Here is a 27915-nt window from a genome sequence, read left to right on the forward strand (position 1 = left end):
GCCTCTTCTCGATTTCAATTTTCTTCCTAGTGTCAACGTAGAACAACAGGAGAGTTATGTCAATTTTTGGGATTTTTCGGGGTTCGTTTGGACATTTTTATGCATTAAATGAATTTTCAATGCATTCATGTGCATATTTCAAATTTGAACTACATGCACATGCTCTAATTCATATAAATTGGTTGAAAATTCAAATATGTGTCCTTAGTTGCATGCTTAGGTCCCATGCAAGAAATGGGAATGAATCTCAAACACCCTGCCACCGTCACTCGGCCGCAAACATTGAGATGCCTGGTTTTTAGATTCTAGTAAATCCAAAACTCGTCTAAAATTCATGAAACTTGGAATGCTATCATGGAGTGGCATCAACATGCCGTGGTAAATTTTTTGTCCCATTTGGGGCAGGTTTGGGTATATGCTTCTCACAAACCAGAGCTTCTCACAACAAGCATGATGGTTTCGGTTGGGAACGTCCCACCTTTGGGGACGAAACGATATCCATTGCCTCTTATTGCTTTCAAAAAATTTCTCGTGTCAATTTTTGTGATTTTTCGGGGTTCGTTTGGACATTTTTATGCATTAACTGAGTTTTCAATGCATTCATGTGCATAATTCAAATTTGAACTACATGCACATGCTCCAGAGCATATAAATTGGTTGAAAAATTAGATCTTTGTCCTTTGTTGCATGCTTAGGTCCAATGCAAGAAATGGGAATGAATTTCAAATACCAGGGCATCGTTGATTGCCGGCAAAACATTGAGATACTTTGTTTTTAAATTCTAGTAAATCCAAAACGCGTCTGAAATTCATGAAACTTGGCATGGTATCATGGAATGGCACCCGACATGTTGTGGTATTTTTCGTGTCCATTTTGAGAGAAGGTGCACTAGAATAACAGCCATCAAAGGCACTCTTAAAAAATAGTTGCCACTTTAATATCTCAAACGTTTGTATAGTTCAAACCGTGTGCGTTCTGTTAACCATTCACGTGATGCCACGTGTCTTGGTTTTAATGGCTATAGGTCTCAATGGCTCTTGATTGCAAACATTTTAGATAGAACACCCGTATGCAAAGTGAGAGCAGGATTTGTGCATCTCTTCAACATAAACGGTTCTTTTGGATGACCCGTGTGCAACCACTTACAAACAATTTGGTAAGATTTGCATCTGTCATATTGGGTATGTTGCCATTTTTCAAACTGGAAAGATTGACATTTGTTGATCTAGTAACATTGTCATTTGTCAACCTTGTAACACTGCGATTTGTCAAAATATGAAGCTAAAAATCACTAGCAGTATCTAATTTTCGCAAATAAAATTCAGTAATTAAGCATAGATGGAGGCGAGGAGGCGTGTTCAGCCGGGCGTGCAATGGGAGGCGCAGTACAATTCGATTTGACAGCGGGCAACGCAGTTCCCGATACGGCTTTAATGCAGACGAGGGAGAGGGTAGCGGTTCCCGAAATGTTGAATGGCCAATGATGCATCCTCCTTCAGTTAGCATCGTGTGAATGCATGAGGGAAGTAACGGGAGGAGGACCGGGAAAAGAGGCAGCACGATGTGAATACAACGCAGTTTGCACTCATATAAAGGCGCCCCTCCATTCCAATGCATCTACCACATCGTACGCACCTAAGCATTTTCCAAAGCACCTACACTAATAAGCGCAAAAGTGCTCACTCCAGACCCATGGCGGCGATGCGCGCAAGCGGCCAGTGGCCAGTGGCTGTGCCAGATGGTCCATGACGCCTGCCTACGGCATGGCACCGAGGATTGTCTCCAGACGGTGTTGGAGACCGGCTGGTGGATGGCCGCCGTCGACGCCAGCTACGACTCTCAGTTGGACAAGATGATCGTTGCCACCACCAACAAGTTCGTTGTCGTCAAGAAGCTCGCGGACAACATCTCTGTAATCCTCCAGCCCGCGCGCCCGGGCTCCTCATTGCCTGTCACCCTAATCGGCCTCCATGGTCGGAACCTCTTTCAAGCACTGGTGGTCCTGCGACTGCCCGTCGACGCCACGAAGAATGTCCACCTGGAGGTCTCGCTCACCGCGAGGTGCCTCACCCTACAAGAATTCATCGACCTACACATCCACGTGTACGAGCAAATCATGTACATAGGTATCTACAAGGCCAGTGAGGACGCTACGATGTTGGCCTTCTTCAACCGGCTGGAAGCCTTGGATGCCTTTGCTGAGAAGCACCTTGACCTCGCCACAAAAGCCGCCGCTCCTTAGTCGCCGGTCGGTGCCCGGCGCACTGAGCTGAGGAGGAGGAGGTCGTACGTTGATGGATGCATCTTTCTTCTTGCCTCCTGTGACCACCACTGCGATCGCATCATCATCGCCTTAATTCTTATTGTGCTATTGCATTCTCGTTCCAGTCAATACAGACATGTGCGACCCCTTTGCTTAATTATATGCATCACTGTAACTAGTACTCCATCCATCAATTTATAAGTTGTGCTGCCAGTGTTTGGGGCCGGCGCATGATCACGCACATTCGTGTGAATGTGGTTGCGCCGGGCGCGGTGCGACGATGCAGTTACCCGCTGCAAAAACTGCCATGCGGGGGACGTGGCATTGTCCATTTGGCGGCAGCAGTCGGTCATCCGAGTGCCCAATAAAGGATGCAAAGAGGGATCCTACAGCAGCAAGGACCAGCTTCCCTACCGATAGCTCATCTAACAGAACTCCCAAGTTAACTGTGCTGAGGCTTGAGTAGTCATCAAATGGGTGACCGGATGGGAAGTGGCCTCGATGTTAAATTAACTGATGTGATGGGTCACTGTAAACATTTAATTGCATTGAATGTATATGGTGCTCCATCATATTAGTTGAATTAACCTCGAGGTCCTTGCTTTGTAATTTTTGACATTTTTTGTTTTTTGTACACATGTTGATTGGCTTGAAGAAGGTCTATCTCGTTACTTTTTGATAATTTTTGTTTTTTGAACACATGTTGATTGGCTCGAATGAAGGTCTATCCCGTTACTTTACGACATGCTCCCAAAACATGGACCTCGAGGTTAACTCAACTAATAGGACGGAGCACTATATACATTCAACGCAATTAACCTCTATGTACTTGTTCTCGAATTAACCTCCGGGCCTTTTTGCCGCGTATCACACACATCTTGTTAAGTTGAACCATTTATGTTCTCTTCCCTAATCGAAAACAGTTCATTCGACTGAACCGTATGCTGTATATCACACACACCTTGATCTGGCTAACCGTTTCTTTTGTGTTGCCTAATCACAAACGGTTCATCCGAGTGAACTGTATGTTGTATATTGCACACACCTTCATCTGACTACCGGTATCTTTTGTTCCTCCTCAACGCAAATAGTTAATTGAACTGAATCGTATGCCCTACCTCGCACACGCAACTAAAATCTGAACCGTGTTTGATGAATCCTCCATGGCAAATGTTTTGCACCCTTTTGATGTTTTTTACACCATCGTTTGCGATTATTGCATCGCACACAGTTTCGTCGAACGGTCTCTGATCGTAGTGTCGCGTTAGCAGCATCCTGCAGTAGTGAGTTGTGAAAAAAATTCCACATTGTTTAAAATGAAGGCCAAACTCATAACTCAAATATTCGCCTCCACGATCAAATCATAGAAACTTTATTTTCTTGTTACGATGATACTCCCCTTCACTCCGATATTCTTTAAATTTTCAAATGTTTCAGACTTGTGTTTCATCAAGTAGATATACCCATAGCTACTCAAATCATCTGTTAAGGTCAGAAAATAATGATACCCATCACGTGCTTCAACACTCATCGGACCGGAGACATCGATATGTATTATTTCCAATAAGTCATTAGCTCGCTCCATTGTTCCGGAGGACAGAGTTTTAGTCATCTTTCCCATGAGGCATGGTTCGCAAGTATCAAATGATTTATAATCTAGTGATTCCAAAAGTCCATCTGCATGGAGTTTCTACATGCGCTTTACACCAATATGACCTAGACGGCAGTGCCACAAGTATGTTGCACTATCATCATCAGTTTGCATCTTTTGGCATCAATATTATGAATATGTGTATTACTACGATCGAGATTCAAAAAACTATTCACATTGGGTGTATGACCATAGAAGGTTTTAAACAGAACAACAATTACTCTCTGACTTAAATGAGTAACCGTATTGCAATAAACATGATCAAATCATAGTCATGCTCAACGCAAATACCAAATAACATTTATTTAGGTTCAACACTAATTCCGAAGGTAGAGGGAGTGTGCGACGGTGATCGTATCAACCTTGGAATCATTTCCAACACACATCGTCACCTCACCCATAACTAGTCTCTGGTTATTCTGCAACTCCTGTTTCGAGTTACTAATCTTAGCAACTGAACCAGTATCAGATTCCCAGGGGCTACTACAAATATGAGTAAGGTACACATCAATAACATGTATATCAAATATACCTTTGTTCACTTTTCCATGCTTCTTATCCGCCAAGTATTTGGAGCAGTTCTGCTTCTAGTGACCATTACCTTTGCAGTAGAGGCACTCAGTTTCAGGCTTAGGTCCAACTTTGGGCTTCTTAAGGGGAGTGGCAACTCTCTTGCCATTCTTCTTGAAGTTCCCTTTCTTTCCCTTGCCCTTTTTCTTGAAACTAGTGGTCTTGTTAACCATCAACACTTGATGCTCTTTCTTGACTTCTACCTTCGCCGATTTCAGCATCGCGAAGAGCTTGGGAATCGTTTTCGTCATCCCTTGCATATTATAGTTCATCACGAAGTTCTAGTAGCTTGGTCATAGTGACTAGAGAACTCTGTCAATCATTATTTTATCTAGAAGATTAACTCCCACTTGATTCAAGTGATTGTAGTACCCCAGACATTCCGAGCACATGCTCACCGGTTGAGCTATTCTCCTCCATCTTGTAGGTAAACTAATTGTCAGAGGTCTCATACCTCTCAACATGGGCATAAGTCTGAAATACCAATTTCAGCTCTTGGAACATCTCATATGCTCCGTGGCGTTCAAAAAGTTTTTGAAGTCCCGGTTCTAAGCCGTAAATCATGGCGCACTAAACTATTAAGTAGTCATCATATCGAGCGTCCCAAACGTTCATAACGTCTACATCTGCTCATGTAATAGGTTTGTCACCTAGCGGTGCATCAAGGACATAATTCTTCTATACAGCAATAAGGATAATCCTCAGATCAGACCCAGTCTGAATTATTGCTACCATCATCTTTCAACTTAGTTTTCTCTAGGAACATATCAAAAATAGGGGAGCTATATCGCGAGCTATTGATCTACAACATAGATCTGCAAAAACTATTAAGACTAAGTTCATGATAAATTAAGTTCAATTAATCAAATTACTTATTAACTCCCACTTAAATTAACATCACTCGAGTTATCTAAGTGATACATCATCCAAATCAACTAACCCATGTCCGATCATCACGTGAGATGGGGTAGTCATCAATGGTGAACATCACTATGTTGATCATATCTACTATATGAATCACGTTCGACCTTTCGGTCTCCAGTGTTCCAAGACCATGTTTGCACATGCTAGGCTCATCAAGTTTAACCCAAGTATTCCGCGTGTGCAAAACTGGCTTACACCCGTTGTATGTGAATGTAGAGTCTATCACACCCGATCATCACGTGCTTCGAAACGACGAACTTTGGCAACGGTGCAAACTCAAGGAGAACACTTTTATCTTGAAATTAAGTGAAGGGATTATCTTATAATGCTACCATCGTTCTAAGCAAAATAAGATGCATAAAGGATAAACATCACACGCAATCAAAATTTGTGACATGATATGGCCATCATCATCTTGTGCTATTGATCTCCATCCCCAAAGCATTGTCATGATCTCCATCGTCACCGGCTCGACACCTTGATTTCCATCGTTGCATTGGGGTCATCTCACCAACTATTGCTTCTACAACTATTGCTAGCGCTGTCTGTGTAAAAACCGGTGGATCTCGGGTAGGGGGTCCCGAACTGTGCTTCTAAGGTCGACGGTAACAGGAGATGGGGGACACGATGTTTACCCAGGTTCGGTCCCTCTTGAAGGAGGTAATACCCTACTTCCTGCTTGATTGATCTTGATGAATATGAGGATTACAAGCGTTGATCTACCATGAGATCGTAATGGCTAAACCCTAGAAGTCTAGCCTGTATGATTATGATTCTCCTCTACGGACTAACCCCTCCGGTTTATATAGACACCGGAGGGGCCTAGGGTTGTACAGAGTTGGTTTACAGAGGAAGGAATCTTCATATCTGAATGCCAAGCTTGCCATCCACGCGGAAGAGAGTCCCACCCGAACACGGGAGGAAGTCTTCTATCTTGTATCTTCATACCCCATCAGTCCGGCCCACGTCACATAGCCCGGACGCCCGAGGACCCCTTAATCCAGGACTCCCTCTGTAGCCCCTGAACCAGGCTTCAATGACGATGTGTCCGGCACGCAGATTGTCTTCGGCATTGCAAGGCGGGTTCCTCCTCTGAATACTTCAAAGTTGTCCTCGAACACAGAAAGCGTGTCCGGCTCTGCAAAACAAGCTCCACAAACAGCCGCAAAGAGTATAATATTTAACAAGTCCCATCTAATGATATCCTTTGTAGTGAGACGCCATGTCTCTGTACGTTCATTATTTTGAACCATTTTTTAGCTTCCCGCTCCATGTTTCGAGATGCGGTTTCCATTAGCACGTCTTGTCGAAGCAGGGATCGTGTCCCTTTATCACGGGATTCTCATCAATAAGGGCGTGGGTAATCCCAATGTGCCATCCGCACGACCCTTGGGGAATAGGCGAGTTTTAAGGCGAGTGGGGAGGCGCTTGATATCCGCTGCCTTTATAAGAGGATAAGGATCCACTCTTGCACCCATGCCTTCTTTCTCTCTGCCCACCCATTCTCGAGCTCTAGCGCCCAAGCTTCCATCCTTTCCGCCTCAAAAAAGCACTCCGGCCATGTCCGGATTTGGAGCGCAGGGCAAGTGGATGGCCTCCTCCGTCACGGAGAAGGGCATTACGAAGCTCCGGGAGGCGGGGTACTTGGCCCAGGAAATTGCCCCCCGGCTTCCGGCCAAGGGGCAGATCGTCCCCACCCCAAAGCCCCATGAGAGGGTGGTGTTCATTCCCCACTTCATCTGCGGGTTAGGGTTTCCTCTCCACCCATTCGTCCGCGGACTCATGTTCTACTATGGGCTAGATTTCCATGATCTGGCCCCAAATTCCTTCCTCAACATCTCGGCATTCATTGTCATGTGCGAGGCCTTCCTCCGCATCCCACCCCACTTCGGATTGTGGCTAAAGATTTTTAATGTAAAGCCGAAGGTGGCGGGTGGTCAACACGTAGAGTGCGGAAGCCCTATGGTGAGCAAGCTGTCCAATGTCCCACGGCCCAAAGGTACCTTCGTGGAGACCGTCAAAGGGTGGCAGCAGCAGTGGTTCTTCGCCACAGAGCCCTGCGACACCACCTGGGCCACGGCCCCCGAATTCAAGTCCGGGGCCCCAATGCGGGTCACCTCCTGGCTAGAGAAGGGATTGGACTAGGCTTCGTCGGACGAGCTGACAGCGCTGCAGACGCGCATCTAGGGCATGGTGGACAAGAACATCAAGCTTGTCAGTGTGATCCAGGTGATGCTTTTTCACCGGATCCTTCCTTGCCAAAGCCGGCCTTGCAATTTGTGGGAGTTCGATCCGACCAAGCACCAGACCTTGCAGTAGTTCTTCAGCGCTACACACGAAGGCTTCTGGAAGGTGCTTTTTAAGTCCAATGAGACGTGGCCGAAGACGACCGAGGACGTGGGTACAACCGACCCATCCCGCCAGTCCGGTAAGTTAATCGTATTTCAAGGTGTATCCTTCACCTGTACATTCAAGGAAGATGTCTAAGCTTCCCTATCTGTCTTTTCAGGGCTGGACAACAAAGGCGGAACGGGTCCAGTGTCTAGCTCCGCTGCCCGAAAACCTAGCAATCCCAGCAAACCAGGCGCAGAGAAGAAGGCCAAGGAGACCAGAAGTGGCCTCCACCGTAAAGGCACTTTGGACGTGACGTCCGAAGACGCCAAAACCCACTCCTCCCCCGCCACCGAGGACGAGGAGGACGAGGAGGAGGAAAGCAACTCTCCCCCCGAGGGGGAAGGAATAAAAGGGCGGCCTCCATCGATCTGGAGGTAGAGGCGTCCACGAAGGGAAGGGTCTCCCTCGCGGACAACCCCGCGTTGGACACTGATAGCAGCTCCGAGTGGCACCCCAGGGAGAAGCCCCTAGCCGAATCGTAAGTACTCAAAGGCACTTATACACACATATATCCAACTTCTTTACATCGTGGTTTTAATGTGTGGAATCACGCGCTGCAGTCCGGCCCACGCCCGCCCCCAGCGATCCTCATCTTCGGGGAATTCACTGGATCCAAATGTGATGGACAGCGGGTCGCTTCCGGCGGCTTCCTCTCCCAAGGCCACGGACGACCCCGAGGTGTTGTCCCGAAGGACCTTCCCAGGCCAGGGAGAGGTACAGGAGGCCATCAGGGTGGCGCCAGAGGGTAATACCTCAGCCGCCGGATACGTGGGGGAGCCAATCCCCCTGGACATTAGCGATGGGGGCCATATCCAATTCGGCCCCCAACCGAATACTATTCCGGAGGCCCATATGGCTCCGGAATCAGGCAAGCAACCTCCTTCGAAAGAAGGAGGTGCACCTATTCCTCCAGTGACCTCTGTCCATCCAGAGGCACCGGTTACTCTACTGGAAGCGCTGCAAAGTGCTTCCATTGTTGAGGAACACCGTATCCTTATGGGTATGGTGGTTGAGAGGGTTCAGTCCGCTAAAAGCGGACTGACCAAAGCCTGCACCAGCCTTCTAATAGGCTTTGAGGTATGCGACGTAATTATGCAAAAAGAATGTCATAGTATAGACAGTACCCCCTGAGACTCTCTCCGGTGTTTGAAAAGAAAAGCCGGACAGAGGATCAAATAATTTTTGCAGGAGACTAACCATACATGTCTATGTAAATAAGCAGGCATCGATGCTGGCTGCGACCTCCCATTCTGCCGAAGTCACCAAATTGAAGCAGAGTCTGGAGCGGGCCGAGGAAGAGCTCAGCCGTGTGAAAAAACAACTAGAGGACAAGCAAGGTATGCAATGACCTATTCAGATCTAGAAATATATGAATTGCTTGTGTTGATCATGTCATCATGATATTTCATAGGAGCTACGACCGAGGTGGAGTCCCTCAAGAACGCGCTGGCCGAGGCCCCGAAGAGAGCAGCGAAGGAACAAGCCGACCGCGAAAAACACGAGGCCAGAGTCGGGGAGGTCCAGCAGGAGCTCCAGGACGCCGTAAAGAAATGCGAGTCCTTGGAACGCAATATTGCGGACCAAGAGTCCGAACTTGCCAAGGCCCGCCAAAGCGCACAAGAGGCCCGGGTTGAAGCCCAGGGCACCCTCCAGAAAATCCAGGAGGCCAGGAAAATCGCGGCGGGTAAGGCCTTTATTATGCAAAGCAAATATGTGAGGAAAAGGTATCTCTTACTGACCCGGATTTGGAGTTCTCTAGGAGCATTTGCGGTCTGCCGCGCAGTGTTGCTGTGCTGCGGAGTTCTTCTGAGCCGAAGAGGGGAGCTCCACGGAGAAGCTGTTCTGGTCGGAATACCTTGCGCCAGAGCATCCGGTGCCCTTTAGCGATCAGCTGAAACAGCTGACCGGACTGCATAGGGTGGCCGAATTGGCTATGAAGGATTTGATAATCCGTCTGTGGCCTGCCGAAGCCATACCCAGCAGCTACTTCGGGCTCGTGAAGCGGCTAGTCGATGCCTGCCCTCGGCTTGATGCCATCAAGCGGTTGGTCTGCATCGAAGGTGCGCAGATGGCCTTCGCCCGTGCCAAGGTGCAGTGGGCGAAGATGAACGCTGTCAAGCTCGCGACCGAGGGATCGCCCGCGGGCAAGGGGTACCGTACGCCCGAGCAGTATTTTGATGATGTCCTGGAGGGATCCCGCATTGTAGAGGGCCAGTGCACATAAGACATTATCTTTGAATGAATACATTCATGTTATCCCGTCTTGTATTATGAAACAAAGCCGATATGTAATATAATGCTTGTTGTTTATTTAAAATTTCGCCTCCTGTGCAGCCGTTTTATTAAATCTGAGAGTTGGCCAGTCGTCAGCTTCAGCCCCCACGTAGGTAGTACGAGGGTGTTCGGGTTGAAACCTAAACACTCTTGATCCAAGAGTTTGGTCCTTGAAGGAGGTCTTTAGCGCAATGAACCAGGCAATCGGACTATGTGGCTTTATCACCCTCACTTAGCCATAGGAGTTTGATAATAGAAATGTAGCCATAGCCCCTAGTTAGGATATGTTAGTCCGGACTAGGGTGTTGTAGACACCTGATCGGGTGGATGCCGATCCGTCGCATAATGCGGGGAAAAATCACAAGAGATTTTAACCTCCAAATAGCTGACCAGCTCTCGCCGCATCATGATAGTCAGTTTTCGGCTTTCTCTACTGAGGTGTTTACCCGGATAAACCAGAAACACAATCGCAGTAGTTCTCCCTTTACTACCCTAGCCGATAGGATGGAACGTAAGGTAGTAAGCACAGGAGCCGGGCAACCCAACTATTGACCAAAGACATGATTCGGAGCCGATGCATATAATGCTAAATTCGGGGTACCGAACTATACTGTAAAAAGTGTTCGGACTTTGTTGCCGTAGTACGGAGCGCAATGAATCCCCTGGCGAATTAAAGCGTACTAAAGTGTATGGGTGCAATCGATAAGAATAGCAAAATAAAATGAAGTAGTAAGCCAGTGCCACATAAGTTGGGCCGCAAACTGTTACCAGTATAATTTGATTAATATGTCAAAGCGTATTTGTACAAATAGTGTGATAGGCAACATGGCTATTTAACATGCCGAGACCAAGGGGGAGCTGTGTGCGGGTCTTGAAAACAGGTAGAGTGATCGTCAAGAAGACCACCTAGAGATTCCCCCACACGTCTGTGCTGCCTGCCGCCTTGGTATATCCATCCTTTGAAAGGGTCGATGATCAGGCCGTCGTGAGGGGCCTGTGGAAAAGAAACCTAAAAAGGATAAAAAGAAAACAGAAAGTAAGTGTGCCCGAGGAAGGTCGAGCCGTATTGTGGACCATAATCAAGTTGTGCCTGCGTCTTTGCCCATGGTATTTTTAGTGCGTAGTTATGTACGCGCGGTACGTACACCGCCATTTGGTCGGGACTGAAATAGAGGCCGAATTGCTAGTAGAACTCCTGACGAGGTGGACTGTCAAGATGCGGAGTTGTCCGGACTCATTTCACAGTGTTCGGGAGCTTGGCCGCTAAATTAAAATTCTACTTGATAAGGCCACTCTGTACTTCCGCTGCCAGGGCCACGGTGTGCTCCTCGATACGGAGGGAGCGCTCCGTATTTCCATTGACTCTTATGACACCGCGTGGTCCGGGCATCTTGAGTTTGAGATAAGCGTAGTGTGGCACCGCATTGAATCGAGCAAATGCAGTTCGTCCGAGCAGTGCGTGATAGCCACTATGGAAGGGGACTATATCAAAGATTAAGTCCTCGCTTCGGAAATTGTCCGGAGATCCGAAGACGACTTCCAATGTGATTGAGCCCGTGCAGCGGGCCTCTACACCTGGTATTACTCCTTTAAAGGTAGTTTTTGTGGGTTTGAACCTCGATGGATCGATGCCCATCTTGCGGACTGTATCCTGATAGAGCAGGTTGAGGCTGCTGCCACCGTCCATGAGGACTCGCGTGAGGTGGAATCCATCAATGATTGGGTCGAGGACCACTGTGGCTGAACCGCCATGACGGATACTGGTCGGATGGTCCCTGCGATCGAAAGTGATCGGGCAGGACGACCATGTGTTGAATTTTGGGGCGACTAGCTCTATCGCGTAGATGTCCCTGAGCGTGCGTTTCCGCTCCCTCTTGGGGATGTGGGTAACGTATATCATGTTCACAGTTTTGACCTGGGGTGGGGACTTCTTCTGTACCCCTGTGTTCGGCGGAGGAGGCTCCTCGTCGTCGTCCTGACTTTGTGACCCCTTCTCCTTGTTCTCGGTATTTAACTTGTCGGCCTGTTTAAAGACCCAACAACTTCTGTTGGTATGATTGGCTAGTTTATCTAGGGTGCCGTGGATCTGACATAGACGATCGAGTATGCGGTCCAAGCTAGATGAGCCCGGATTGTTTCTTTTAAATGGCTTCTTCCGCTCGCCAGACTTGGAGCCACTGAATCCGGCGTTGACCGCCGTCTCATCGGTATTGTCACCGTTGCTTCGACGCTTGTGCCTGTTGCGTCGGGGCTTGCCGTTGCTATTTCTGGCTTCAGAGGTGCCAAGTTTGCTTGCATTATTATTGCTACGGTCTAGCCAGCTATCTTCGCCCGTGCAAAAGCGGGTGATAAGTGTCGTGAGGGCTGCCATGGACTTCGGCTTTTCTTGGCCGAGGTGTCGGGCGAGCCATTCATCGCGGATGCTATGCTTATAGGCCGCTAGGGCTTCGGCATCCGGACAGTCGACGATCTGGTTCTTTTTAGTTAGGAACCTAGTCCAGAATTTCCTGGCTGACTCTCCGGGCCGTTTAACTATGTGACTTAAGTCATCGGCATCCGGAGGTCGGACGTATGTACCTTGGAAGTTGTCGCGGAAGGTGTCTTCCAAGTCCTCCCAGCTGCCAATAGAGTTTTCTTGCAGGCTGTTTAACCAGTGTCGAGCTGGTCCCTTGACTTTTAGCGAGAGGTATTTGATGGCATGAAGATCATCACCACGCTCCATATGAATATGGAGAAGAAAGTCCTCGATCCATACCGCGGGGTCTGTTGTTCCATCATATGATTCGATATTCACGGGTTTAAACCCTTCTAGGAATTCATGCTCCATTACTTCATCAGTGAAGAAGAGGGGGTGTGCGATGCCTCAATATCGGGCCAAGTCGCGACGTAGCTCGGATGGAGTCCATCTGCGGTTTTCGGCCCGGACGTGCTTATGCTTGTCACATCCGGCTAGATATCCATCATCGCGCGTCGGGGCACGCCCCCGCGATCCGTAGATCGATCTGGTCTGACCTGTCCTATTTTCCAGGTCCTACCACAGGTCATATGTATATCCACGAGCTGTTGTGTCTCTACCTTTACGGCAAGGTGGTATGGGCTGGTGTTCGGCTTGAGTTGCCATTTTGTCCCGGCCACGTGGTGGTCGGTCAGCAAGGTTACACGCTGATGGTACGGGCTCTAGTGCCTCGTCATCGAATTGAGGCAGCAGTTTACGCTTTGGGTAACTCTTGATTGGGCGCTCGAGGCCGTATTCCTCGGCTGCCAGGACATTAGTCCACCTGTCGTTGAGTAGGTCTTGATCAGCTTGAAGCTGCTGCTGTTTCTTTTTCAGGCTCCTTGCAGTGGCTATTAGCCGATGCTTAAAGCGCTCCTGCTCGAGAGGTTCCTCAGGCACGATAAAGTCTTTGTCGCCGAGGCTCACCTCGTCCTCGCAGAGTTGAAGATAATTACTGTCCTTTGAGTCTTCATTTACGGCCTGTTCATCAGGGCTAACTTGCTCATCTTCCCGATTGTCTTGTTCGGAGGTTGGCTCGACGGGGTTTTCTTGGTCTTCAGCGTCATCCAGAGTATTGTTATCTGTCGTGCCGGTATTGCTGTCCTTTCCACGGCGTGATTTAGAGTGGCGCCGCTGACGTCGGTGCTTTGGTTGTATCTCAGGAGGTTTATCCTCTACTGGATTTTTCTCGTTATCGCCGTTACCCTCTTTGGGTATATCCACCATGTATGCATCATACGAAGAAGTGGCCGTCCAGCGTCCGGTGAACGGCGGGTTTTGGGCCTGCTCTTCTCCGGCATTGTCGTCCATACCGTTGATGTCTTCGGAGCCTTAATCGAGCATGTCAGCTAAGTCTTCGACACTGGCTATGAAGTGGGTGGTGGGTGGGACGTGAAATTCCCCGCTCTCAGCCCCTAGCCCGGGCTGGGCGTAGTTCGGACGTTGCTCCTCTATAATGACAAGGGATCGCATCAAGTCCAGATCCTCGCTTAAAGGCGAGGTTTGGCCAGGGAGAAAAGAGTTCGTGGAGTACGGCGGGGAGAAGACTTCTTGGCCGAGGTCACACGATGTTGACTCCGAGGGTTCGGAGCCAGTGTCCGGAGAAGAGTCCAGCTTCCTGATGGTTGCCAGTGACCCTACTTCCTCCGGCTCTCCCGTACTGGGCTTAGTGGCCGCAGATAGTCCGGCGGGCTCAGAAATCTAGTCTTCGGACCTGGCGATCCGCTCCGGATCTAAGGCCAGAGCGGAGGTTGGGGTCGTGAACCCTTGGAAGATCAAGTCTACTCGGATATCGGCGACATAGTCCAGATTTCCAAAACTAATCTGGTGACCCAGGGCGTAGCTGTCGATCTGCTCTAGATGGCCAAGCGAGTTGGCCCGTGGTGCGAAGCCGCCTAACACAAAGATCTGGCCGGGGAGAAAGACCTCCCACAGGGCAGTATTGTTGTAGATGATGGATGGAGCCATCAAACCTTCTGGCGACAACAGAGCGGAACTCTCAATGAAAGCACCAATGTCGGTGTCAAAACCAGCGGATCTCGGGTAGGGGGTCCTGGACTGTGCGTCTAAGGTCGATGGTAACAGGAGACGGGGGACACGATGTTTACCAAGGTTCGGGCCCTCTTGATGGAGGTAATACCCTACTTCCTGCTTGATTGATCTTGATGAATATGAGGATTACAAGAGTTGATCTACCACGAGATCGTAATGGCTAAACCCTAGAAGTCTAGCCTGTATGATTATGATTCTCCTCTACGGACTAACCCCGCCGGTTTATATAGACACCGGAGGGGCCTAGGGTTGTACAGAGTCGGTTTACAGAGGAAGGAATCTTCATATCCGAACGCCAAGCTTGCCATCCACGCAAAGGAGAGTCCCATCCGGACATGGGAGGAAGTCTTCTATCTTGTATCTTCATAGCCCATCAGTCCGGCCCATGTCACATAGCCCGGACACCCGAGGACCCCTTAATCCAGGACTCCCCCAAGCCAATAGCGATAAACTAAAGCAATTACATGGCGCTTGCACTTCATACAATAAAGAGACAACCCTAAGGCTCCTGCCGGTTGTCGATATTACAAAAAATGATCATCTCATACATCAACATATATCACATCATGTCTTGACCATATCACATCACAACATGCCCTGCAAAAACAAGTTAGACGTCCTCTACTTTGTTGTTGCAAGTTTTACGTGACTGCTGCGGGCTTCTAGCAAGAACCGTTCTTACCAACGCAAAAACCACAATGGTGGTTATCAAGTTTGTTATTTTAACCTTCTTCAAGGACAGGCCGTAGTCAAATTTGATTCAACTAAAGTAGGAGAAACAAACACCCGCCAGCCACCTTTATGCAAAACAAGTTGCATGTCTGTCGGTGGAACCGGTCTCATGTACGTGGACATGTAAGGTTGGTCCGGGCCGCTTCATCCCACAATACCGCCGAATCAAAATAAGATGTTGGTGGTAAGCAGTATGACAATCACCGCCCACAACTCTTTGTGTTCTACTCGTGCATATCATCTACGCATAGACCTGGCTCGAATGGCATTGTTGGGGAACGTTGCATGGAAAACAAAAAAAAATCTACGCACACGCAAGATCTATCCATGAAGATGCATAGCTACGAGAGGGGGAGATCATCTTCATACCTTTGAAGATCGCTAAGAGGAAGCGTTTATCAACATGGCTGATGTAGTTGTACACCTTCGCGACCCGTCCCGATCCAGTACCGAACGTACGGCACCTCTGCGTTCAGCACACGTTCAGCTCGATAACGTCCTTGCCTTCTCGATCCAGCTAGAGAGGTGAAGTAGTAGATGAGTTCCGGCAGCACGACGGCGTGGTGACGGTGGTGGTGAAGAACAATCTCCGCAGGGCTTCACCTAAGCACAACGGAAACTATGACGGAGGATAAACTAGAGGGGAAGGGGTTGCCGGCACACGGCTTGGTGAGTGTTGATGTGTCTTGGGTGCTAGCCCTAACCCTCTATTTATATGTTGAGCCTTGGGGTCAAAACTTGGAGTAAAAGCCTCCTGAAAGTCGGATCTTCCCCGAAAGGCAAATGTCCTTCTCGGACTCCAGGCCCAGACGCCAAGGTTCCCGGCGTCTAGCCATAGACGCTAGGGTTCCTAGCGTTTGGCCCCTGCCTCCGCAAAACTTCCTTTCGCACTTTCCAAAACCTTCGGGGGCTTTACCCCTTGGCCCAAATAAAGTGTTCTCGTGCCCAAGCATTTCTGGAACATCTGAAAACCCTTCTAGTGAATTCCAAAACCTTTTCGGAGACCAAACACTATTATCCCATATATTAATCTTTACCTCTGGACCATTCCGGAGCTCCTCGTCATTTCTGTGATCTTATCTAGGAGTTCGAACAACATTCAGTCACCAACATACATAACTCATTAATACTATATCTTCAACGAACATTAAGCGTGCGGACCCTACAGGTTCGAGAATGATGTGGACATGACTGAGATGCTTCTCCGATCAATAACCAATAGCGGGACCTGGATGCCCATATTGGTTCCTACGTATTCTATGAAGATCTTTATCAGTTGAACCTTTATGACAACATACTAATTCCCTTTGTCTGTCGGTATGTTACTTGCCCGAGATTCGGTCGTCGGTATCTCCATACCTAGTTCAATCTCGTTACCGGCAAGTCTCTTTACTCATTCTATAATACATCATTTTGCAACTAACTCATTAGTCACTTTGCTTGCAAGGCTTCTTATGATGTGTATTACCGAGAGGGCCCAGAGATACCTCTCCATTGCTCGGAGTGAAAAATCCTAATCTCGATCCATGCCAACTCAATAGACACCTTCGAAGATACCTGTAGAGCATCTTTATGATCACCCAGTTACGTTGTGACGTTTGATAGCACACAAGGTATTCCTTCGGTATCCGGGAGTTGCATGTTCTTATAGTCGAAGGAATATGTATTTGACATGAAGAAAGGAATAGCAATAAACTGAACGATCATATGCTAAGCTAACGGATGGGTCTCGTCCATCACATAATTCTCCTAATGATGTGATCCCGTTATCAAGTGACAACACATGTCTATGGTTAGGAAACCTTAACCATCTTTGATCAACGAGCTAGTCTAGTAGAGGCTCACTAGGGACACACATGTATTTAAGTTTTCGATCAATACAATTCTAGCATGAATAATAAACCTTTATCATGATTAAGGAAATATAATAATAACCATTTAATTATTGCCTGTGGGGCATATTTCCATCAACATCAAGATTGATCATCCACATCTACACTATCTACATGAAGTCATCATTGACAAAACCTAGGGTTAGTTCATCCCTCCTTGGGGGATATCACATCTAGGGGGAGCTTTGCTCTAAGACTTGAGCTAAAGCAACTCTAATGGTGTGAACACATTAATGCTTTATGTAAAAGTGGTAATCCCACATGCTTAAATGATGAGTATGACCTGTGATCAAATGTTCTCTTTTGGCTCCTAAGTCAATATACTCATATATAGATGACTATGTCATCGCCCATTTCTTGATAGTTGCTAGAATTGCTTGTGCATGTTTGACACATATTTCATTTGCTATCTTATTGTGTGAGCATGTTGGTATGCATATTTCTCATTCGAGGACATCCATTTGTAGTTTGGTTGATTTGGTTTATTTAGCCAAATGGATGTGCAAGATTGCCTAAGTGCCTTCTCTAGCTATCTATCTCAACTTGTCTAAGTTCATTCATGCTATATCACAAAAACTTGAACAAGTTTCTTTCGGACCCTCCGGGTGAGGAGCACTCGGAGCCACCGATCCGACTAAGGCTGACCTCCAAAACCTTCGAAGTGCTTTTTGATTAAACCAATTCACAACCATGCGGTACCACCAAAATCACTTGGACTGATCTATTTCTTCCATCTCGGAGAGACTGATTTGAAATGCTCAGCGTCACCGAGTTGTAGTGCTCATAGAAGTTACTCATCTCTGTGCCACCGATCTATTTCGCTCGGTCTCACTAACAGCTTATGGGTATATATACTCGCGTGGACCGTACATTGAAATTCCTCAGTTACGTCTTCCGCACCCCCTCGCTGCCGTTTCCCGTGGTCTCCGGATCGTCTTCACGTCTCTAGCGCGCCCTCACTGCAGGACTCCGTAGTCGTGAATGGCATTCTCCTCCGTCGTTGCCGCTGTAGAGGACCTCCACCGAGTTAGGGTGAGATTGATCCCCTAGTGCTTCAACTTCTGATTCTGATTCAATGCACTAGAGTGTTTTGCGCCCGAAATTTCCCATAGATTTAAAGTTCTATTCCATCAAACTTGATAGAATTAGATTTGAGTCGAAAAAATAGTGTTAGGTTTGCGCAGAAATTATCTCTGAATGACCGAATGGAAAGTATCGGAATCACCTATTTGGCTTCTGGCCATTGCACATTGTATGTCTCGGTGCCACCAAGCGGTATAGATCGATGAATCCTAGTCTAAGGTTTTTGTAGAACCCTAGTTTGTCGTAGAGAACGAAACACATCTCGGTCCGACCGAGACTGTGTGGCCTAGTCTTTGTAATAACTTTGGTGCTACGAAATTATCTGCTCGGTGACTCCGAAATAATTTATGTGAATACCTAAAACTGAAGGTTTTACTCAAAATTTTGGCATAATGCTGTGTTTTTGTGATGCTCATCCATTCCACTCTACCCCATCAACTTCATAGGTGCAGTGTCAATGTCAGATGCAAGTGACAACCAGAAAATGCCAGAGGAGCAGAATGTTGACTTGAGTCCAGGATGAAGTCCTGAGGGCACACTAGTAAGTGTCGGTGCTATACAAACGGTTTCTAACCCCTTTCCGCGACGACATTTGGAACCGTCGCCAAGTGAGTGTGGGCGATAGGGAGTCCTTCCCACACGACCCAGAAACCATCTGGGATAGGGAGCCAAGATGCATATACAGTACTCCTACTCGTTTGTGCTCGCATTGCCATCGCAGTCGGTATTCTATGGTGCTACGTTTACGATGTGCGGCCCATCACAAATGGTTCACCATTATAGAACGTGTATGATAAGCATACAATCGCACACATTCGCTTTTCCCAAACCATATGCTATAACTAATTAAGAAGATTAGCTAATCGTCGTACGAGTGTCGGACCGGATTACGAAACATCGGACTGTCGTAACATCGTCGCGCACGACAACTATCGCACACGCTTTCTGTGGTGCAACGTGCATGATGCATACTTCATCAGAAATAGTTCATGGTTGTGAATCATGTACGATAAGGCAACTAACACAAACGTTTAGTTTGCCCACACCGTTTGTGATATTGTCTGACATCACACACACTTGGCAAACGGCAACTGTGTGCATCCTTGCACACGTTTCCTCTCTGTGAACCATATCGGATTATGGTGTATATCACGAACGTTTCTGTTTTACCCACCGTGTGTGCCATAACGACCTGGAGGGCATAATTTCACCGTAACTTAATTGCTGCTATTTCAAATTGTACCGGATTTGGATTTGGATTTGAATTTGAATTTGAATGTGTGTTGTAGCTTTATTCATATCCATCAGGTTCAAACAACCAATGGATTATTTGATTCATAGGTACATATGTTCAAGAATTACATAAGGACCACATAAAGAATGATGAACCACAGTTGTATACTTGTACTATTAAAGACAGTAAAGAAAGAGGCGAAATACATTCTGGTTGCTGAACAAGGTGAAGCGGAATGCCCATATTTTGTCCTCCTCCATGCAGAAGGCACGCACGACTCTAGTCCAACCCCTTGTGATGGCCGACCGCCCATCCTTCATGGTCTTTGTCGGGGGGGATGAACCCCGCGCAGGCAACGGAACCCCGATCCTTTTCAAAAACAACAGGGCCAGCATCGCCCCTCAAGCCGGCTCACGCCTGGCCGGGTCGCTCGACCCGGCCAAGCCCCTCGACCTGGCCTAAACCCTCCAACCCGGCCGGACTCCTCAACTCGCCCCAACAACCAGCTCAAGACAGCCGAGCCCGGCGCACCAAGACTTCCCCAACAAGCCAGCTCCACCCTTGGGGTGTTCTCCAACCCAGCCACGGGTCAGCTCCCATCCCATCCCATCCGTACGATGGGACGAGTCTCCACCTACCGATGACGAAGGCAACAGTGCCCCGCCCATGCCTCAAGTCAGCCGGGGCATGGCAACAGTGCCCCACCTACTCGCCGACGAGGGCCGGCGTGGCAACAGTGCAACCATTGTCACCAATGACGCCAGCAAGCGGCGACCTGATAGAGTGCCACTGTACCCGACTCAACCCGGCCACTCCCTGATGATCGACGAGACGGCCAACAGTGCCCCCGTACCAAACGGGCCCCATGCCCGGAGAACCCGGCGAGCCCTGACCCCGGCGGGTCCTAGCACCAGCTTCCCAGACGATGACAACCTGGCCCCACGGCCTTGTAACATTACCATTGTACCCCTGGGGGGTTGACCTATAAAACCCCCCGGAGCCCTCATGCATACGGGAAACTCTCTCACTCACACAGGCAATTACTCACTCACACACAAATAGCGAGCAACACCCAAGGAGAGGGGGCAGCCTAAGCCTTGGCCAGAATTCCTTCTTCCTCCATACAGCTCTAGGAGCGACTTTGTACTGATACACATCAACTACATTCAGCAGGAGTAGGGGTGTTATCTCTCCGGAGAGCCCTGAACCTGGGAATGTCTTGCGTCCCGCGCTCGCTCATGCCGACCTCGCCTCTGGAGCCCACCAGTGCCCTCGAGCCTCCTCCTATCTTTAGCCATCCCTTGGTATCTGCCGTGCGCCCACCACGATAGTCTTCATGAAAACATCTAGATGATCATCGTGTTCTGGTAGAAATACTTTAAGCTTTGCATGCCCACCAATCATGTAGTTTGATAGGTAATCTTGACTAAACTGCTTTGGCAACCACTGCAAAGGAAAAAGATTCAGACATTGTCATCTAACACAACTCATTATGGGCAGTAAAAAGAAGGCTACAGAGTTCTTACTTACCATCCCGCAGTTCGCTGTTGTCTTGGGTAAAGTGTAAACAAATAGTTTAATTGCCGTCTTTTGACCCATTTTACTAACAATCTTTATCGGCTTCCTCACTTGATGATGGTTCATCGATATCTCATTGCCCCATACGCAGAAAGGGTCGAAGCGCGGATCTTTACCAATGACATATGTACCTAAAAGCACCAGGTGAATATTAGAAGCTAAACAGCAATTCCACAATGATGTAGTACAACAATCTTTTAGATTATCTTATAACATCCAATATACTCACATATTAGATGAATTAACATCTTATATTATGGGCCGGAAGGAGTTTATTGCATGCTTACAAATTATTGGCTGATTAACTGCTGCTGTATCCATGGGTTAGAGTTAGTTGGAGCTAGTTCGGGCTCAAATAGCCCTAAAGTATATCCAAACATGAGGGCTAGGTTGAGATAGTTGCATCTAACCCACCCAAAAAAATATCCAACCCAAGAGGTCCTAATTGGAGCTAGTTCTCCTAGTGCATTTATTGTCAATCTAACCCTGTCATGCAAACACCTCTTTGGATGGAGTTAGTTCAGGGTTAGTCATGAGCTAGAAACTAACTCTAACCTCTAGCTAAGTTGAGTATCCAAACAGGGACGTGTTGTTGTTGTTGCTGCTGCTCTTCTACTTATATCTAGACATCATCAGAACATTAAGGTAACACTCTTCCTTGTTGCTATGTAGCCTAGGATTGCATATTTAGACATTAAGTACAGTGCATGTTGCTATGTAGCCTCAGATATATTACATATGGCCGTAGTTAACCTAACGGTAAATGGGTTATAGATATATTCAGTTAAAAGTCTGATTCACCGATTACTCCCTTATCAGCCCCCGGCCTATATGGTACCAGTTGCCGATATCCTGAACAGTGAGTATATATAAGCCATGGGATGATACTAACCTCGATGGAAAAATGCAGTCGTTCCCAAAATTGTCCTGTGTAGGTACACTGAGAGGCATGCTAAGAACAACAGGCTAAAGATCAACCAAAATTATCCATGGCAGACAAAATAATCTCCAAAAGATAGCTTCAGTGTGCAGGTTTAAGCACCCTAGTAAAGCAAAACAAGTGGAAAGGTGTGTTAACTGCAACAGGCCTAACATTTAACAACAAGCAAACATAGTCATTCAAACTGGTATTGTGTCGGTCTAACTACACTGGTTATTGTTAAATAAAAATGGAAAGGCGTGTTAACTACAAGATGCAACAACCAAATCTAGTCATTCATAGTGGTATTATTGAAACTGGTACTGATGAAATTGAACTGCACAGTTCATACTTGCACATATAGAACATCACGTTGTGAATAACTGGAATAAACAAGGCATACTACGGACAACCAAAGATAGCATTTGAAAATTGGACATATGCTAACTACATACAACCGAACAATCAAAAAACTTTAAAAGAGGCATATGCTAGCTATAACAGGCTTAACAACAGGCAAATATATGCATTCCTATCGGTATGTTTAAAACTGGATTGATGAAATGTACTGCATAGTAAATAATTGCGGATATAGAGCATCACATTATGAACAACTGAAATAAACAAGGCATACTGCAACCAACCAAATATAGCAATTAAAACTGGACATATTCTCACTACACTACAAAAGGGACTCAACAAAACAAATCATGGGTCTCCCCTTGTGAACAGGCATGGCAAAACAAATCATGGGTTTCCTCACTTGTCACAGATGGGCTCGTTCCCGCGGGAAGAGCATGAACCCTGGATGCGCTCCATGTTGTCGCAGATGGGCTCCTTCCCCTTGGAAGAGCACAGCTCTAGGGTGCCCTCCCTAATGTCGCAGACGGGCTCTTTCCCCTTGGAAGAGCAGATGGGCTCTTTCCCCTTGGTAGAGCCGAAGAGGGTGCCCTCCTCGTGGTCGCCATCGATGAGGTCTGACTTGGAAGCTGTGGATCCCAAGCTAGCGTCGCAGAACGTGTCCTTCAGAAATGACAAAAGGGGCTCGGTGGCGCTGTAGGATGGAAATTTGTTGACAGTGAGCCAGAGGAGATTAGCGGCGAGGCCATGGATGAGATCGATGGCGGTTGAACCCGAGGGGTTGGGGTGGGCCACTTAACCTGTGACATAGCCCACCTCAGGCCATCACTGTCGATGACCTCGATGTCACAGCCGGCGTCCAAGACATACCCGCATAGTCTAGCCCGCTGCTTGTGTGCCTGCGGCCAGTAATGGTCATCAGCTTCCTCGGCGACGTCGGGCGAAGAGACCGCGATACACCTCTTTTGGGCCAGTCGCTCCTCGAGCTCGATGGGAAGCGTAGCCGGGCTTAGGCCGCAACGCTCTGGAGTGGGGGATGGGGATGGGGATCTGTGGGAAAGGGTGCGTTTGGCAGGCGTCATCTAGGAAACTCAGGGCGGCCTGGGTATGGAGATCGGTGGGTAAGCTGCACGGGCAAACTAGCAGATGTTGACAATGGAGGCCTTGCGGCGGCGGGGACCTTGCTAGGGTTTTGAGTGAGGGAGGGGGTGTGTGTGTGCACGCGCCCGAGGAAGTTTTGGTCTGTGTGTGTGGAGGGGCAGGGGGTGTGTTTGTGGAAATGACGCGGGTACTGAAAATTTTACTACACGGGAGTCAAACATGGGAGTGAAATGCCGGGGCTATTGAAAATTTTGATGATGGTGCATCGCACAGGTCCGAAGATAACAACCGTGTGTTATGAAACAAAAAACCCTCGAGGCGGGCAGATATTTTCAAGGGATGCAGGCGGGATTGGGAATAAGAAACATCACACACAGTCAAAACACAATATCTGTGTGTTATCAAACAGAAAAAGCTGCAGGCGGGTAGATATTTTTGAGAGGGGAACCCTCGTGCCCTCGTGGAGCCCAATGTACTGTGCGGATGTGTGCATGACAGGGGCACCGGCATGGTACACGGTTAGTTTGAGTGAACTGTGTCTGTTGCGTCATCCGACTTGTCTAATGTTCATAAATTTGGCAGAAAATGACGCGGGAGAGGGTCAGAACACGAACACGCTTGCATGTGGACCAAATTTATGTATGAAAAGGTTGGTTTGATGTTCAAATACCAAATGCAAATTGGATGTGGCACCTATCTCGCAAAGCGCGTGGTATTGCTTGCCCCCTCATGTCGGCACAAAGGAATCCTAAGCTATTAATGCATGCCCCCCCTCCACCGAGGTTCACCTAGCAAAGTGTGAAGTAGCTAGCAGCCCCCCCCCTCGTGTTGGCACGAAGGGAATCCTAAGATATGAATGCATGCCCCCCTCGTGTCGGCATGAAGGGAATCCTAAGCTATGAATGCATGCCACCCCAATCGAGGTTCACCTAGCAAAGTGCGAAGTAGCACCCCCCCCCCCCCCCCACACACACACTTTCAGTCGGCGGGCCAGAGAGGCATCTCACTAAGATGGATCGTAAAACGGACCAAGAATAATCCACCTTGGTCGTACAATCTCTCCCTTGTTGTTGGTCAAAGTGATGGCCGTCTATGCGACCCCGGAGATGGGCTAGCTCACCAATAATCACGCAAGTAGCTAGTCCCCGAAGACAACCGCTGCATGCATCTGGCCCAAACATATATATGTATGGAGATGTGTGTTTTTAAATACACAATGGAACAACTTTGATGTGGCACCATTATTAGGTTGACGATGCATATGTATGTTACACCACACTTCAAGCCGATGACGGGGATTCATGCATGCATGCGTGCATAGTATATGCGCTCAAACTTAATTAGGTCTGAATCTCACCATGACCTAAACTACGATAACACGAACCAAAGGAAGAATCTGCCATGGTAACCAATCTTGTTGTCGGTCAAGGTGATCATGGATGCCCACATGGGCCCACGAATAGATAGGCTTGTCGCCGATAACCACATGAGGGAGTGTACCATTCGAAGACAACCACTACATGCATATGTATGGAGGTGATGCGTGCATGCATGTTTCAATACCATTTCACAATGTTGTTGTGGCGTGTGCGTCGAAAATTGTACAGTCCCCACACAGAGCGAGATCGGTTCATGATGTGTCGTTGTACTAGCCACTTCGACTCGATGGGAGGGATTCATGCGTACACATGCATGTGTGTGTGCTCAAACTGTATCATGTCATCCCAGAGCATGACCTATATATATACCGTATTACAAGAAAAAAAATCCCTCCTAAGTCAAATTAACCTCTCTCGTTGTCAGGCAAAAAGTAGTGACAGACTAAGCGGGCCCACAGATGGAAAGCATCGATATCGCTGATAACCGCTTAAGTGGGTGCGAGAGGCCAACCACCATCGCTTTGCATGTGGGTGAAAGATATGTTGAATACCCAAAATGCACAACTTTGATGTGCCACATGCCTCAAAAACCGTAACCCCCCCCCCCCACACAGAGAAAGGTTCATGAAGCGTACTACATATGATGGTCCCCTTCCCCCTCTTCGACACATACTATATGCTCCTACCGTAATACAACCAAAAAAGAATCCTCCTCGATGATGAAATTAATTAACCTCTCCCGATGTAGGTCAAAGTGATGCATGCACCGATGATGGCCTCGTGGGCCCACTGATGGAAGCGTCACATGTGAGTGTCCTAGCTAGGATAACCACCGCCTGCATGCATGTGGGCCAAAGAGGTGTTGTGTGATGTTTGAATAGCCAATTTCACAACTTTGATGTGGCTCATGCCTCGGAAATTGAGAAGTCCCAACACTGAGTGAGGTGTACTTGTTCACGGACGCGTACGTATAGTATATATGCTAGTCCCCTCCCACCTCTCCGACGCGTACTATATACCACTAGAACACAAACAAAAAAGATTCAACCTTGCTGCTCAAATTAACCTCACTGCCGGCTGTTTGCCAAAGTGATGGACAACGACCTCACGGGCCCATAGAAAGCGTCACACGCGAGTATCGAGTGTCGTGTAGGACAACCATCGGCTGCATGTGGCCAAAACATGTATGCATGAAAGGGTTGTGTACTGTTTTAAATAACGAATTCACAGCTCTGATGTGGCACCTGCCTAACAAAACGGCCAACCCACACGGTGGCACACAACTCGTAGTGTACTGCGAGCCACCCGCCACCCCCAGACGCACACACCCACACACACACTGCGAATCCAGCGCGACTACGATGCATGTTAAATTATCCCGCGGTGAACATATGTTACCAAAGGAGGGACATTTTAATTTTGAAAAAAACAGCGATCATTAATACATTTTAGTACACTAATTGATCGATTTTCTACGGGTATAATGTGGAAAAATCGAATTTGAGCTACATGCACACGTGACAGTGTACCTAAATGGATTGCAAAAACACATGTGTCTCACTGGGTGCATGTTTTACTCCCCGCGCAAGAAATTTCTAACATTGAGAATCTTGATTTTTAAATTCTACTACATCCAAAACTTATTTGAAGTTCATGAAACTTATAGTGTTGTCATATGGACACCAATACAAAGCGGCATTGTACTTTATTTTTGTCAAATTTGAGACCAGTTTTGATGTAAACTTTATCTAATTACAAATGCGAGATTATTAATAATTGGGAACCAGTATCTCAAACGGATTATTTATTCGAACCGTGAGCGTTAGACCAACAATGGATACGTGCCATGCTTCGGTTAAGCAATAAAGCGGCAGCATTAATCATCCAAATAGAAAAACAAAATACGTGCCTCTCGCCACCGCGCGACCCGTGTGCCGTGCAAGCAGGTGTGAGTTGACAGGACACATGCGAGCAGTCCACCGGGCAGGCAGACCGGGAGGCGTGCGTGCAGGTGTGTGAATTGACGGAGGCGTGCTCACTGCGCAGTGTCATCGGGTGGCGTGCGAGTAGTTGTGTGAAACGACAGTAGGCATGCTAGCAGTCCGGTGCGCAGGCTCACTGGGAGGCGAGCCAGCGGTTTGACCACCGTCCGCCTCTCTCCCAGTACTCCATATTAATGGTGTTCCCGAGCGGCCGCCCCCCATGCTCGCCGCACACACAATCCTCTCTCTCTCTGCTTGCATCCTCGACGCCGCTCTCAGTCCTCAAAGACGTCAGTGTATGAGGATGCCGCCGAAGCGCCCCACAGGTGGGAGTGGCAACGTCGGGGCTGCTGAAGCATCGGAGCACGGCGTGGAGATGGAGACAGAGGTTGCCATCACCGACGGCGAGTTATCGCTACACCCTGACATCGTCGACGGCGTCGAGCTTCCACAGCCGGAGGCAGAATTCCACACTGACTCTGGTGACTACTCGGGCGACAAGCCCGGCGACGACTCCGACGACCACTCCGGCGACGACTCCGACGACGACGGACAACTGGTTAGTCATCTATACCCATTTATGTGTCAAATAGAACCCAGGGTTTCTTTGGTTATTCTTGCCTCCCCATTTTTGGAATAGAAATCATATGGTTATGTTCTCCCAATCCATGAAATCTGAGTAAGTTTCGTTAGATCCATGTCGTGTATTGACTGTTTGAATGGTACAAGTGATAAGTGATTAGTTGTTTCATCTGTGCAGATTTCTGCTAGTAATCCGACTAGGGTTATTGTTCGTGCTAACAATTCCTAGCCAGGACTTGACAATTGATTTTGAATGACCTACATATGTCTGTGCCATTATTTTCTTCAAGATTGGTCTGTACATAGACGACTCTGCTTAAAAATCGAACCATAATCTCTGGATATGTATAAATAAATAGCCATAAGTTCCAAATCCTACTTCACGACATGTAAACATTGATTTGATGCCAAATTAGTTTTACTATTTGTATTGGTGTTGTCTGGCGATGTG

This window comes from Aegilops tauschii, chromosome 5, assembly GCF_002575655.3.
Source record: "Aegilops tauschii subsp. strangulata cultivar AL8/78 chromosome 5, Aet v6.0, whole genome shotgun sequence".
Taxonomy (NCBI): Eukaryota; Viridiplantae; Streptophyta; class Magnoliopsida; order Poales; family Poaceae; genus Aegilops; species Aegilops tauschii.